This window comes from Zingiber officinale, chromosome 1B (genome assembly GCF_018446385.1).
Source record: "Zingiber officinale cultivar Zhangliang chromosome 1B, Zo_v1.1, whole genome shotgun sequence".
In the NCBI taxonomy this organism is placed as follows: Eukaryota; Viridiplantae; Streptophyta; class Magnoliopsida; order Zingiberales; family Zingiberaceae; genus Zingiber; species Zingiber officinale.
This window is the reverse complement of record NC_055986.1, coordinates 146524159-146537393: the sequence shown is the minus strand read 5'-3', so window position 1 is coordinate 146537393 and position 13235 is coordinate 146524159.

Below are 13235 nucleotides of genomic sequence, written 5' to 3'. Positions count from 1 at the left end.
CCCGGAGGAGTCTCTGTCCGAAGAAATTTCGGCAACATCTCCCCTGTACGGCGGACAATCTGAAACTTTTCTACAAGCACTATATACCTCAGCCACATGCGGCTGGAATAATAACAAATAAAAGAAAACAAACACCACGCAGTTAATATCAAATTCAGCCTCTGGCTGACACAACCACGCAGTTAAAAATAAAGCAGCCCACTCGGCTGTACCAAAACCAAAACACAACGGAAAACGATAGAAATCATATACAAACCAAACACAAAACTGCTAGCCGGCTAGACTTACACAACCAATAACATAAATACAAAATACCACATAACAACGTCAACACTCCAAAAATAAAACCAGAGTACAGAGCTAAACAAACCGATACATAAAACAAACAAAAACATACGTGAAACCGATAAGTCCTCTGATGTGACTTTTCGGGTTTTGGGACCTGGCAGCAGCAGGACATCTCCAAGCTATAGGAGGTATGTTGGTATACTGTTGTCCTATCTTTTTGTTAGTATATGCCCTGTTCACTATTACAGTTTATAACCTGTATTAGCATTATTTATTGGTACCTGTCTAGTTGATATATCATATATTTTATGTGTTAGGTAAACCACTGATCATGGTAGACCGGAATAGAGATCAAGGATTACAGGTCTCTGCTGATTTTTCATATCACACCATTAGTAGTATTAGCTTCTATTACTACTAGTTGATTAGCATATTGAGGCACATACCAGCCTCTGCTAGTATTAGCTGGGTAGTGGATAGTATCTATATCTTCATGTTGACCTAGCCAGTAGTATATCATTTTAGATCATGACAGCAGCAATGGAGCTGTCCCATGCAGGTGACCTCCTCACCTAGGGCAGGGAACGTAGTAGTTGAGGCAGAGTAAGTAGCAGATGCAGAGTGGATTGGAATTGCCAGTAAGTAGTGGGCATAGTTCTCCCCTATAGAAGATGTTCCATGATCCCAAAACATACATGGAGAGCATGCTTTCTGGAAATGAAGATTAAATGCAAATCGACCACCAAAGAAATCACTAGTTTGGAAGATGGCAATAGCAAAAACAGAACAGGCTTAAACAAGGATAAATAGCCCTTTCTGGTTACTACATCAACATATGTTTTGCGAAAGTCATAACAAGGCAGCTCTTCTAGTAAAATTCATGTGAAGCAAACACTCGTCATCATGCAATGGTTATCTCCGCAGGCACCAAAACGGCTGGTCTCGTGTATTCCTCTTCATCCTTTGGTGGATGGATAGTGACAAGATCTGGAAGTGGAGTGGTTGGCCCTTGCTTCCCCTTTGGATCCAAGTCCAACATAATTTTAACCTAGATTCCAATAACACCCTAAACATTTGGGGGAAACATGATTTGATCAGATGGAGATTCAATGTTGGAACTAAAAATCCTAGTAGTTTTTGTGGCGTGTAGAATAGATTGGTGTATTTCAGAACTAACCTGTCTAAGGAGAACATGCCTCACTGCAGAGTCAATGTAATTCCGTTGCTGGCTGACCAGAAGAAATCATGTATCCATCCTTGAACTTCATGGATTTAGCTCGCTGGGCCCTGAGCTTTCCACTTACTATTACCCGAAAGAAAATCAGGGATCAAAATATCACATTCATTGAAAGGTCGATGGATCTCTAGAATAAATTTGTGTACCTCACATCCCTTTCCACCACTCTCCATGACAAACCTCAAGACACCATAACAGGCCCTGAAAGAAAGCACAAGTGAATAACACATTACTTTTATTCTAAAAGATTATCAATGAGACTGCACTGATTTTTGAAAGAGCAGTGAAAAACATTGACTAAAAATTATTTAACAACTAGAAAGAGAGATGGATTCAATTGCCTCTGAAACCAACATAGGCAAGGCGAAAGAACTAAATGAAGTTTATGAAGGAATTATAATTGAAATTTATCGTACAAAATAATAAATCATATCTTATTGTGGTGAAATTCGAAAGAGGAGAAAAATCACTGGATGGAGGAATTCGTCTCTTGTCATCCACGAGAAGTTTACAGTGACGAACGCTTTTTAACGACTCCACAAATCAAATCTCATCGCCTAATGGATGCTCTTCTTCTCTCTTTTCTAATACACTTCTTCGATGAAAGACTTAGACTGTTTCCATTACCAACAACTCTCACTCGTCCAAGTCAAGCCACAAAGACCAGTTCATTCAGGTAAGTCACTAAGATCAGTTAGTCACAAAGATTAAATAAGTCACATAAACTATATAAGAATTAAGACCATATCAGAACATCCAATCCATACTTAAAGAAAATAGTTCGTGCGACAGCAAGCACACTAAGTGATAGTTGATAAGAAAATTGTTACACCTTACATAGTCGCTCTTAGAGAGATCAATGTTAACAAAGTTGTTATACTTTACTTAGTTGTTGTTCCAAATTGATACTGTAGGATCGAAAAGAATTTAGATATCTCCACAATAGCATGATATTGTCCACTTTGGGCATAGACCCTCATGGCTTTGCTCTTGGGTTCTCCCCAAAAGGCCTCATGCCAATGGAGATATCTTTTCTCTTATAAACTCATGATCTTTCCCATGTGTTTTCAATATGGGACTATGTTTGCAACCTTGCAACCCCAACAATCCCCCCCCCCCTCAAACAAAGGATCATAGGCTTCCCACGTCCGATCCTCGACTCACTAGGTCTTCCTGCCCCTCAGTCCACCCGACCTACTAGGACTTCTTTGCCTAGTCGCAACTAGGACTTCCTGCCTAGTGTATGGTCCTCTTAATCCAAACATAGGAGCCTCCAGTCCACCCGACCTACTAGGACTTCCTGCCTGGTGTATGGTCCTCTTAATCCAAACATAGGAGTCTCCACTTTCTTTGTTCAAGCTCAATATTGTACCAACATGGCTCAATCAGACCATAGCTCTTGTGCACAGTCAGCGGTTAAACCTTCTGGCAGTCCGGGCTCTGATACCAATTGTAGGATCGAAAAAAATTTAGATATCTCCACAATAGCATGATATTGTCCACTTTGGGCATAGACCCTCATGGCTTTGCTCTTAGGCTCTCCCCAAAAGGCCTCATGCCAATGGAGATATCTTTTCTCTTATAAACCTATGATCTTTCCCATGTGTTTCCAATATGGGACTATGTTTGCAACCTTGCAACCCCAACAGATACGGTGCATAAGGTAGGACCTGGTCAAGGGGGTGTGGCAGTCAGAAGTCAAGGGGATGTGACAATCAGAAGTCAAGGGGATGTGGCAGTCAGAAGTCAAGGCAATGTGGCAAGCAGGAGTCAAGGGGACGTGGCAGCCCGGAGTCAAGGGGATGTGGCAGTCAGAAGTCAAGGTGACGTGACAGTCAGAGGTTAAGAGATGTATCGCCTCACTGAGAGGTTGTAGTGTTTAAGGGTCGTTACCCAGCTAACATTGAGTCATGGGTCCCGGGTCGGAAACTAAGATGGGTTACTCGGGCAAAAGGCCCAGATCAGGAGTTTTAGATGAATGCTTGGTCGGGATGTCTAGGTTAGGAACTCAGAAAGGTTGTTCAAGTAAGAGGTCCGGGTCGGGAGTGTGAACGGGTACACTGGTCAGGGTGCTCAGGTCAAGAAGCCAGAATAATAACATCAGGAATAAGGAAAAAGGGGAAGGAACCAGCCCGGTCATGATTTACAGAACAAGATTTACCAGTCAGGCTATATAGGTCAGGATTTATAGAACAGGGCTTCCGGGTCAGGCTATGCAGGTCAAGATTTACAAAACAGGATTTATCAGTCAGGCTATACGGGTCAGGATTTATAGAACAGGGCATCCGGGCTAGACTATATAGGTTAGGATTTACAGAACAGGATTTACCAGTCAGGCTATGCAGGTCAGGATTTACAGAACAGAATTTACCAGTCAAGCTATACGGGTCAGGATTTATAGAACAGGGCTTCCGGGCCAGGCTATGCAGGTCAGGATTTACAGAACAGGATTTACCAGTCAGGCTATGCGGGTCAGGATTTATAGAACGGGGCTTCAGGGTCAGGCTATGCATGCCAAGATTTACATACCAAGGCTTACAGGTTAAGATATGCTGGTCTGGATAGATCAGTAAGGATTTCCTAGACAGATCTCCTCGCAGGGTACATACCAGAGCTAAGTCCTCAGACAATTGGTCAGCCAGAGCTTCTCCCTTCAAGTCGGTAGGTCACTACACGACAATTGAGCCAGAGAATCGCAACCGTCTGTCAGAGAATAACCGTTGTGTGTCAGGGTATATTCCAATTGTCAGTGACTCATTACCAGAAGAACCTTCCTGTAACCTATGATAGGATGTCACGCGTCCCTTATCCCCAGACAAGGTATGACACCCGACATTCCCTGACATTTGCCAGAAACCAAAAGTACACGTTGTCATATAAAAAAAGGTGTCTTCTCCCTTACGCAGGTACGCTCTTTCACCTTTTCGCATCTGCCTTCTACTTTCTACAATTTTACTGTTCTTCTGGGGAAAAAATACTTGACTTGACCGTCGAAGGGTCTGCTCCGGGGACTTTTTCCCTGATTCTTGGTCCCTAACGTGGAGGTTGCTTGTTTGAGTGTGTGCAGGGAACTCCCGCTTTTTGACCCTCGTCATCACCCCCTGTCAGGAGCCCGTGGAACGGGCCCGTGCAACATTGTCTTCGTGGAAAGTCTCCGTCGCCTTCCGTCAAGGCTAGCGACAGCATAGCCGGCCTCCATCTGACTCAGATTCCAGACGGGATCAATTTGGCACCGTCTATGGGAACACATCTACCTGTTCTGTATCGTGAAGATGGACGAGACTGGCAAAATCAACGTGACCATGACCACTGGAGAATATGAGCTCTTCAGAGAGGCCAAAAGGCGTGCAACTTCGGCAAAACAAACCACCGTTTCCCGACCACATAAGATGCCTAAAGTTTCCAAGGATCCAACGAATATTTCTGATTGAGGATCTAAAAGAAAGCAGCCTGAAGGGTTTCCCCCGGCCTTCTACCGGGAGCCCGATATGGGTTTCTATCAGCGGGATCCCGGGGACTACAATCAAAAGAAGGAGCAACCACAAGCTTCCATAGCCGAGAGTTCCCCACCTAGGGACTCTAATAAGGGAGAAGCCATTATCCTCAGGGAGGGGCCCAGGATAGAACCTGAAGAACAAGTGCCCTTCTCCCTAAGGGTACTAGAAGAAAAACTACCTAAAGGGTACAAGCCCCCCGCTATTGGGGAATATGACGGAAGCAAGGACCCTGAGGATCATCTTCGTATTGGATTCTACTTGGAATACCGTTCTGCTTCCCCTGTACAAAAATTTGTACAAACACAGAACTTTCCTAACAACCTATGTGTTCCTCATGAGTTAAACTTGAATTGAAAACGGAACTTAACATTTTTACTTCAAGTTCAACTCATGTATTCTTCAGTAGTTAAAACTTGGATTGCAAACGATACTTAAAATTAGTAATCCAAGTTCATCCCATGTTACAGAAGTTGATTAAATATTTATTTCAAGGATTGACTTCCAGGTTAAACATGTCGAGGCACTCAGCCTTCTTGGGTATGGGATCATCCACCACTTCCTAGACAAAACCTTTCAAAGAAATTGGATCATTAACTTCTTACAGTAACCCTAGGTTTAACTACAAAGATCTCAATAGAAGCACAAGATCAAAACAAAAAATGAAATACGAAATCGCTAGCCTCTTGTGTTGGTATTTCAAGATCCATACAAAGAACATAAACTAATTAATTTGAAGCGGAAATAATTAATTAGTTATACATTTCTTTGTAACTAAAAGACCTCTTGATCTTCTGTTGTATTTCTCTCCTTCTCTTGGACGTCGTGTGGATGGCAATCTACCAAGATGAAATCCACCCGAACCACTTCTTCTTCTCCAAGAAAATCCGGCCATCAAAGGATGCCAAAATAGGAAACTTTCTTCTCTTCTTCTTCTCCTCCAAGCAACCGACCACCAAGTGTCTCTCCTCTTCTTCTTCTTCCTCTCAAGCAACTGGCCACAAGGATTTCCCAATCCTTGATGTCGCCGGCCCTAAGGAAGCAAAAGAGGAGACAAGAAGAAAGGTGTCGCTGGCCCTTATGGGAAAGAAAACAAAGAAAGGAGAGGGCCGTCCATAAGGAAGAGAGGAGAGGAGGCAATGCTTAGGTTGTAATCTCATGAGGCACCCTCTCCCTCTCTTTTATAATCCTTGGTCATGGCAAAAAAGAAAAGTTTTAAACATAATTAAAACTTCCTTATTTGTAGCCTCCCATTAAAAAAAAAATTAACAACAATTAAAATCTCTCTTTTCTAAATTTCCTATTGTACATGGCAATAAAGGAAAGTTTTAAAATTAATCTCTCCCTTTTAAAACATGTAGACAACTACAAAAAGGAAAAATTAATTAAAACTTCTCTTTTTAAATCATGGTTACAAAAAAAGAAAGTTTTATCAAAAATTAAAATCTCTCTTTGAAACATTATAGATAACTTCAAATAAGGAAAGATTTTAACAAAATTAAAATCTCTCTTTAATCTTTTGTAGATAGCTATAAAAGGAAATATTTTAAAATTTTAAAACTCTCTTTTAAAACCATGAGGATGGCTATAAAAGGAAAGTTTTTAACAAAATTAAAATCTTTCTTTTAACCATTGTAGATAACTACAAAAAAGGAAAGATTTTAACAAAATAAAATCTCTCTTTTAACCATTGTAGATAACTACAAATAAAGAAAGATTTTAACAAAATTTTGTTTTAAAACATAACTTCCTTTTCCTTTTCTAGTGGTCAGCCCCTAGCTTGGTCGGCCACCTCTTGGCTTCCAAGCTCATGCTTGGCCAACCCCCTTGCACCAAGCAAGGATGTGGCCGACCCATTACTTGGGTAAGAAGTGGACTTTATGGATACAAGGATTTATAGATGTTACAACAGGGACCGAGAGGAGAAATTGGTTTTGGTCTCCCGATGAGTTTGAGCTTCCTGTGTTCGCCCCGAACACCCAACTCAAGTTCATCAATAATAACTCATACCACTAAAGAATTATTATTGAACTACCACACCAATCCCAAATTACATTATGGGCTCCTTCTTATCATAAGTGCATTAATCTCCCTGTGTTTAATATATCGAATGTTCACTAATTAAATGAGTTACTGACAACTCACTTAATTAATATCTATCTCCAAGAGTAGTACCACTCAACTTCATTATCATGCCGGACTAGGTCCACCTACAGGGTTTACATGGCAATTCTTATGAGCTCCTCAAGGGGACATCATCAACCTAGATAACTAGGACACAGTTTCCTTCTATAATCAACAACACACCATATAAATAATATTATTTCTCAACTTATCCGGCATATTGATTTAATGAACTAAATCTCACTCATTGATAAATTAAAGAAATAAATACTAAATATATGTGTTTGTCATTATATCGGGATTAAGAGTACGCACTTCCATAATAACAGAGGTCATATTCTTTTATGCAATAAATATAAAAAGAACAACCTCAAATGGTCATGCTCAATACACTCAGAGTATACTAGTGTAATTTTATAGTCAAGATAAACTAATACTAAATCACACTACGGCCATTCCAAAGGTTTGTCCCTATCCATTTTGGTCATGAGCTACTATTTATAATTTATAAGGAACCGATAATATGATCTTCTGTGTGACACCACACGCCATGTTATCTACAATATAAATTAAATGAATAACTACATTTAACATAAATGAAGATATTTGGCCAACGTGATTCTTATTTTAAAATAAATATTTATACAAAAAACTAGGCTTTTAATATACATTCTAACAATCTCCCACTTATACTAAAAGACTATGCTGTCATATATCTGATTCTCATCCCCTCAACATGCACATCAAAAACTCTCGCCGGAAGGGTCTTAGTGAAAGGGTCTGTCAGGTTATCTGCTGATGCAATCTTGGCGACAACAACTTCTCCTCACTTTACGATGTCTCGTATCAGGTGGTACTTGCGCTCAATGTGTTTACTTGCCTTATACGCTCGTGGTTCCTTCGAGTTTGCTACTGCACCACTATTATCACAATAAACTGTGATAATTTTGGACAAACCAGGAATCCCATCTAAGTCTATCAAAAAGTTCCTGAGCCATACAGCTTCTTTGGTTGCCTCAGAAGCTGCTACATACTCAGCTTCCATGGTGGAGTCTAAAACGCACTTCTGCTTAACACTCCTTCATGCTATGACTACACCTCCCAAAGTAAACACATACCCCGAGGTCGACTTACTATTGCCCCTATCTGATTAGAAGTCAGAATTCGTGTAACTCACAGAGAGCAAATCATCTGCCTGGTAAACCAGCATATAATCTCTAGTCCTTTTCAGGTACTTTAATATATGTTTTACGGCAGTCCAATGTCCCTGTCCTGGATTACTTTGATATCTGTTAACCATTCCCACGGCAAAATAGATATCCGGTCTCGTACATAGCATTGTACACATTAGGCTTCCCACAGCCGAAGCATAAGGAACTGCCTTCATCTTCTCTATTTCTTTTAGTGTCTTAAAAGACATCTCTTTAGATAAAGGTACTCCATGCTGAAAATGTAAGAAACCTTTCTTAGAGTTTTGCATACTAAAACGAGCAAGAATAGTATCGATGTATGAAGCTTGGGATAAGCATACCATCTTTTTCTTGTGATCTCTTATTACTTTGATCCCAAGAATATGTTCACATTCTCCCAAGTCCTTCATATCAAACTGTTTGAACAACCATACTATTACATCTGATAATACTTTGACATTGTTGCCAATGAGAAAAATATCATCTACGTATAGTACAAGAAATACCACCACGTTTCTGTCACTCTTCTTGTATACACAAGACTCATCCGGACACTGAATAAATCCATAAGACTGAATCACTTCATTAAACCGGATGTTCCAAGATCTTGAAACTTGCTTTAATCCATAAATAGACCGATTGAGCTTACATACGAGATGCTCTTTGCCCTTTGCAATGAATCCCTCTGGTTGCTTCATATGGATGTTTTCTTCAAGACTTCCATTAAGGAAAGTTGTCTTGACATACATTTGTCAAATGTCATAATCCATATGAGCAACAATAGATAAAAGAATCTGGATAGACTTAAGCATGGCTACCGGTGAAAAGGTTTCCTCATAATCGATTCCCTCGTTCTAAGTATACCCTTTCGCAACAAGCCCCGCTTTAAAGGTTTCCACTTTCCCGTCTGCCCCTCTTTTCTTTTTGTAGACCCGCTTACATCCAATAGCTTTTACACCATTTGGTGGTTCTACTAGCTCCCAGACTTTATTAGAACACATAGATTCTATTTCAGAGTTCATTGCACTTTGTCGCTCGGCGCAAAGGTTCCTCTATAAGGGAAACTCGTGAGCGTCGGAAGCTCAACCCAAAGTCGAGCTATCTCCGTGCCGACCCGGGATTCACTCCGGTCGGCTGGACAGGTGACCCCCCCGATCGGCCGGGTCCCCAATTTGATCTGGACTTTGACTCTCCCATGTCGTTGACCCCTTCCTGTGTGGGCCCCCGATCCTTACCACCAGATCACGTGCTTTCCCTTCAAGTCTAGTCAAAGGAGGTTGTAAGTCCGACTGACTTGACTGGTTTAGTGTTCTTCGGGTCGTCCGGCAGCGATAGTAAAAGGATTGAGGTGGGCTTGGGTGATCCGCTCAGCCGAATCTCTTCAGCCGGTCGGCGAGGTGGGCGCTTGTACTTGCCTAAATATTTTCGCTACGCGTCCGGGTCCCTTTGTGGTCAGAAGCTATCGTCATCGAGATCCCTTTGGGATTTGTGCAAATCCTTCGTATTAACAACGAGCACACGACCACGCTGGATAATGGCCTTCCTTAAATGTCGCCCAGTAACCCGGTGACACGTGGAAACCCCGTCGTCATCATACGCCAAAGGTGACAGCATCAATGCGACACGCGACTGTTCGAATTTTATGGCCGGATGCAAGCCTCGATTCCGGTGACCTAAATCGGACGGTTCTGGCTGGCCAGGCTGAACGTTTATAAGATCTCAACGCCAACTTCTGGTCCTTCCCTACTGTCTTCGTGCTTTGGTGCTTCCTTTCGCTCCCAGCTCTCCGGCGAAATATTTATTCGACGCTCCGGCGAACTCTCGGCACCCTTCCCCTTGCGCTTTGTTTCCCTAGTAAGCTTCTTCGTTGCTTTACCTTGTCGCCTTATTCCTTCATTTTGGTTCTTTCTCTGTTGTTATTCTTTCGGGTTCTTCTATGTTGAACCACCTGAAGAAACATCGAATTTCTCCCTCTTCGGTCATGGCCAACCCCTCGGATCCCTCTCTTGGTCTCTGGTACCAAGCGATGGAGAGTCGATTCGACTCGGGGGATGCCTGTAATTTGATCAGGACCTATGACCTCCCTTCCGACCACAAGCTTACCCTGGCCGAGCCGTCCAACCAACTCCATGACCCGCCGATCGGCACGGTTACTTTCTTCCGCGACCAATTCGTAGCCGGCCTTAGGTTTCCTATTCACCCCTTCATCCTAGAAGTGTGCAACTATATTCGTATTCCGCTCGGCCAGCTCGTACCCAACTCTTTTAGGCTGCTGTGCGGGTAGTGGTGCTCTTCCGAACGCACAACATCCCACTCAAGCCTCAAATCTTTCACTATTTTTACTACCCCAAGCAGTCTGAGATCGACACCTTCCTATTTCAATCGCGGATCAGCTTGGTCTTCTTCGACAAAATGCCCACCTCCAACAAGCATTGGAAGGATCACTTCTTCTTTTTGAGTTTTCCCGAGCCGCCACCCTTCCGAACCCAATGGCTAACCTCGTTGTCGACTCCCCCCGACTTGAAAAGGTACCGGACCAAACCTGCCTTTCTACACGCGGCTAATCTGCTGGCCGGGCTGAAGCTGGACATCCATAAGTTGTTGCCCGAGGGGATGATGTATCTATTCAGGTTAAGTCCGATCCGAACGCGGCTTCCGAACGGCCCTGGTAAGAAATAACCTTCTCTCCTTTTCTTTGAGTCTAACTGATTTTTTTTTCTTTCTCGCAGCCAAGACCATGATGAAAGCAGTGGTGTTCGGCAAGCTGAAACGCAAGCCCGCCGAGATAGAGGCGGTTGCCGCGCAGGAGGCGGAGAAACTAGGCATCACCCCGATCGGCTCTCACGAAGGTGAGAGTGAAGAAGTGCAGACGGCGGGTGAGGCGTCTGCCGCTCGGACGGTCACCACCGATGTAGCTGGGGAGACCGCTCCATTAAGTGAGCAGCCGGCCACTCGGCCCGAGGAAGCCGGATCTGATGACGATGAACTCCCGTTGGTCGGGCACAAACGCCGCCTAACGGGCACCCCAACCCGCTCGACCACCTCAGTCGTTCACGTGTCCGAACAGATGGGCGATCCTCCAGTTCCTGCGTCTGTGGAAGCGCTGTCGTCCGAAAGGACCCTATCTCAAGGAGACTGGCCTTCCGACCCCGTCGTGGCTCAGCCTCTTAGCTCGTTTCCTCCAGCTCGCCGGATAATCAAACGATCCCTTATTCGATGTGAGCCGGCCGGACAATCTTCTGCCCCATCCGCGTCCGCTCAGTCTACTCCGAGTCGGCACAGGACGATTAAGGCTTTACTCCACCTACCAACGGAGGAATATTTGCAGAAGACTGAACAGCCGTCGAGCCCCGAACACTTGATAACAATTCGGGGGGCCCCTCGCGAAAGTCTGGGAGGACGCCCGAGCGCGCGTGGGCGTGATGCCACCTGGGCTGCTCGGCAACAGCTATCTGCAACAAATTACAGGGGTAACTCTTACAAGCCTTTATTTCTTATCCCCCGTTCGATATTGACTATTCTTTACGTTTTTAACCGAATCGCAGCATTGGGTGGAAAGTATAGCGGTATGCCACCGCTTAGCTTTCCTCGAGGAGGAATTCAAAAAGCTCAAGGTCTCTGGTGGGACTCCTCTTCAAGGCCCTTCTTATGTCGAGCTGAAGCCTGAAAGTCGATCTGGATAAGACCAACATACTGTTGGAGGCCGAGCGGCACAGATCCTCGGGCTTACAGACCATGGTGGACCGGCTTGAGACCCAAGTCAAAACATATGACAAGAAGATCACATTGGCCACCAACAGGAAGAATCAGGCCATCACCGACCTGGAGGCGAAGAATGCTGAGGCTCGGGCGCTTGAGGTGAAAGTCAACGAGTTGACCGACCTGCTGACCACTGAGAAGGACGGACGCTCGGCGGAGGTGGCCACTCTTCAGAGTGATCTAAAGACCCTTCAAGACACATTAGAGGCCTCCCAAGCTACCTTCAAAGAATATCAAGACTCCGAACCGAGCCGGGTTGCTATCATGCAGCAGAACTATATCCGCTCGGAGAAATTTGTGGAGAAAACCTGCGATCGCCTCGTCCACGCATTTGAGTTAGCCATTACTGCCACGGCCGACTACTTGAAGACAAAGGGTCGGCTTCCTGAGGACTTCACTATTCCCGTCCGGGATCACGCTGATCTTCTAACCACGATTCCGAATGAGATTTTTAATTATCTAGAGTGAAGTCGTAGCTTATGTACTGGTCGTTCGAACTATCTTATCTTGTATGTTCGCCTTTTTTTGTTTAATGAACTTTCTTTATTGCTCTTCTGGTGTATGTATTTGTGCAGGTTATCCGCTCCTTTGATCTTCACCGAATTCGTGGGAACATCTTTTGATTTTCGAACTGTTGCTCGGCAATCGAGTACAAGACCACTTGAGTCTTGTTAAGCTCAAGCGATGCCTTGGCTAAATCATTACAGAAGCTGATCGGCGATAAGCCAGCTTTTTAATAGCCGCCAGTTCAACTCTGGGTTTCACATCGCCGCTCAGCAATCCTCCAGCCAGGGGGTTTATAGTCGCCGGTCCGACTCTGGGATTTAACGTCGCCGCTCGATGGTCTTCGGGCCGGGGGATTTATAGTCGCTGACCCGACTCTGGGATTTAATGTCGCCGCTCGACGGTCTTCAAGCCAGGGGGTTTATAGTCATCGGTTCGACTCTGGAATTTAACGTCGCCGCTCGACGATTTTCGGGCCGGGAGGTTTATAGTCGCCGGTCTGACTCTGGGATTTAACGTCGTCGCTCGATGATCTTCGGGCACGGGGGTTTATAATCGCTGGTCCGACTCTAGGATTTAACGTCGCCGCTCAACGGTCTTCGAGCCGGGAGGTTTATAGTCGCCGGTCCGACTCTGAGA